Source organism: Bos mutus, unplaced genomic scaffold (assembly GCF_027580195.1).
Source record: "Bos mutus isolate GX-2022 unplaced genomic scaffold, NWIPB_WYAK_1.1 CTG788, whole genome shotgun sequence".
NCBI classification, from domain to species: Eukaryota; Metazoa; Chordata; class Mammalia; order Artiodactyla; family Bovidae; genus Bos; species Bos mutus.
Window position 1 is genome coordinate 19055 of NW_027220264.1, and position 3440 is coordinate 22494.

At 54.6% G+C, this 3440-nt stretch overlaps 1 pseudogene; it reads left to right on the forward strand.

The window, feature by feature from the left end:
* The first annotated feature begins 503 nt into the window (after positions 1–503).
* Positions 504–2665, forward strand: LOC138987137 (testis-specific Y-encoded protein 1-like; annotated as a pseudogene).
* Positions 2666–3440: the final 775 nt, after the last annotated feature.

The window sequence follows — 3440 nt, forward strand, 5'->3', positions numbered from 1 at the left end:
AGAGCTCCCAGTTATTGAAGGTCCTGTGGGACACAGGAGTGTGTTGTTCAGATTGTGGAGCAGGAACCCGTGGTTGGAATTTCCAGATCCAGGTCAATGACAGCCCCCGGGGAAGCAGCAGATGCAAAACCTGCTAGCTCCTTAGAGCAGAATCTGGCCACATGGTGGAGCTGGAGCCCAGGAACGCGGAAGATGCCCTCCGTTTTAGGGGCATGTCCATAAGGGTGCCATCCACTACCCTCTCAGCCATTAGTCTAGATTTGGGTCAGCAGCATGTGCGTGGCTCACAGCCTAGGGCCCTGCCTGTTTGGCTGATGTCCCAGAGCCGGTTCACCTGGTCCTGGGCTGACCACCACCCCTTTCTTCAGCCTCAGGCCACCCCAGACACACCAGCCACTGCCTCCCGACCATGCTTCTCACTCCCCACCCCAAAAAAACAAGTGGGTCCCACAGGTTTATTGCAGCCTGGGCTGCCATTGCACACCACTTGCTTTGGTGCTATTATGTCCCATCCTTTCACATCTGACCCAGTCTGGGGTCATGGCCAGGGCCAAGAAGAGCATGAGAGGTGGTCAGAGGAATGCGGGAGCATCCTGGGACCCTGGACCTACTTAGTTGTGAGCCCAGGTGCTCAGGGGGATGGGGCCCTGCAGCCTGCCCTTGTGATGCTGTGCACGGCTGTGACCTTGCAGCCACCAGTTGTCACAGCAGGCGACAATGCCACCCTCGTCAGCGTGGAGGCAGCAGGGGATGGCGGGGCCCTGGTGGACAGAGACGTGGCAGGGATCAGGCGGGTGTTCCAGCTGCTTGTGGAAGACATCATGGAGGAGGTGGAGGTTTTGGCTGATGAGGAGCAGCAACAGGGATCCTCCCAAGACCTGGAGGAGAAGGTGTTAGAGGATCAGGGCCAGGAATGGCCGGGAGGCCTGAATGAGCTTCTGGCGCTAGATGCACTGCAGGTGCTGGCCACTCTGCAAGTGGAACTGAGCTCTGAGCATGAGAAAATCTGCAGGGCCTATGTTTCGTTCGTGTGCAAGAGCCATCAGAGGAGGAAGCGTGACTTGGCTCAGAGGAGTGCCATTATCCAGGGCATCTCTGGCTTCTGGGCCAAAGTGGTATCCTTTCTGCTGCTCCTTGGGGTCTGCTGCTCAGGAGGAGGAGGAGGTGCAGTGGCAGGAGCAGGAGGATGGGTGTGGATGAGGGTGCAGGATGGGTGCTGGTGGACCCTGAAGGAAGTGTGGTACTGGGAAATGGCAGGCTCCAAAGGCACAGCTGAGTAGAGTCCAGGCAGGGCCACATCTGTGAGTGTCACCGCCATGACTGTGTGTCTACTTCAGGCCTGCATCTGAGGAGGAGCAGCTCCGAGGCCTCTAAGTCAGGAATGACCAGAGACAGTACACCAGAGCAGCCTCAGCAGACAGTTATTGTAAATGTGGATGATCCTGAAAATAACTGAGACATGGGAGTCACACACACACACAGACACACGTACACATACACAAACACACACCAACTCCTTTGCCTTTGGACACGATTTGTTACAACGACTGCAAGTCTGACCATGTAAGCAATGACATGCCACTACTCAGCATACACAGGTCTGGAGAAGAGTAGGGATCAGAAACAGCCCCTTCTTGGGGAATGCAGACCACCTCAGATACAGAACACCACAAGGAACCCAGAGCCATGAGCATGTCTGATGGTATGGCAGGGCCTGAGGACATCTGTGGTGGCTGGGCAAGCAGAAGTGCCCAGCATCCTTGATGATGCCTGTTCCAGTGTCCTTCTTCCACCCCAGACTAGGGCTGATGTTCCTGGCTCTTCTTGGCCTAGCATGTGGCCAATATGGCTCCTTGACCTAAAGCAGATTATGAACCACCCTCAAGTTTCTGTCATGATCAGCGACCAAGATAAAGACTTTCTCAGCTACATGATTGACTTGAAGGTCAGTGTGGGAGACTGAAGACCGGTGGGTATGGGACTTGGTGGGGAGTGGGAGGGTCATGTTATCCATGTTCCTACACTGTGAGAGTTTGTAGAGGCTCCGTGAAAGCTGTTAATGGGAGGCAAGCTGAGGTCCCTAGAAGCTTGCACCTTTCTCTTCTCCCTATCCTAGCAGGTACAGGTGCGAGCCATCCCTGGCCCCACAGCAAGTTGATCTTTTCCTTTCGGGACCACCCCTACTTCTTGAACACAATGATCATTAAGGAGTATTACCTTGACATCACTGGTAAAACGTGGCTCCTGGGGTGATGAGTGTGGGTGTGCAAGGGAGTGCATGATCCACCTGCAGGATCCGCACCTGTCTCCTCTGTCTTTCTTCAGGGTAAAGGGCACATCATTGCACACCAGCCCATTCGTTCTGGGACTTTGAACAGGGAGGACCCAGCCGCAGGCTGGTCACCAGGAGCCTTAACTTTCTCAACTGGTTGTCAGGCCACAGCTGCCCAGAATCAAACAGGATTGTTGAGGTGGACTAGTTTTGGTCCTGCATACAGTTGATGATTGATGTTGGAGTTCTTGGCTGCTCATGGGAAGGTTCGGGTCCTGGTCAGCCCAGAGCTGACATTGCTCGTGTTGCCACCAGATCATCAGCTAAGACGAGTGGGACGATCCCCTGAAGTACTACCCCAGGAGGGAAGATTCTTCCATGAGTGGTAACTGACAGAAACACATGTGGTAAAGGGTCTGGAGGTGGGCCGTGAAGGGACAGCTGTGTTGGAGCTGTGACACTGTCCTTTCCCAAATGGGGATGCTCAGGCTCATGCAAGCTGGCTGAGGAGCATGGATTTGGGCCATGCATGTAGCAGGTGGCCTGCTGAGACTGGGGCCTGGGCATTCAGTGTGTCTGTGAGTGAAACAAGTCTCCCTCAAATCAGTTGTGGTTGCAGCATGAGACTCCTAGGTGATACTACTAGAGGCAGGGTGAATTAAGTATCTTTTTCAGAATCATCCTGCTGTGGGTCCTGCCATCCTCCGGCCTCCTGTTGCTCACTGAGTTTGACATTGCCTGGGCCCTTCATTCCCGCCCCTTAACCTGGGAAGGTCTATCATTGAAAGGGCATCCTCTCTGGGATCCCAGTGCACCTGTGTGCTGACTTTGGGATCTTCTGTGAATTTCCACATGCACCACTTGGTGGCTCACAAGCACCACACATGCTGTGCTGGAAGTGGCTTCAGGCTACCTTGGGAAAATATGGAAGAGCTCGTGGAGGAGGTGAACAGGGAAGAGCTCGTGGAGGGAAGAGCTCGTGGAGGAGGTGAACAGGGAGCCACAAGGGCAGGGCATGGTGCCTACCGACTACATCTCTGACATTGCAGAGACCACCCACCCTTAGACTGGGGACGCCTCATGCCTCCACTTATGGTAACTCAGCACCTCCTCTCCTGTCACCTTCATCTCTGCGTCTTCCCTGGGCCACACACACACACACACACTC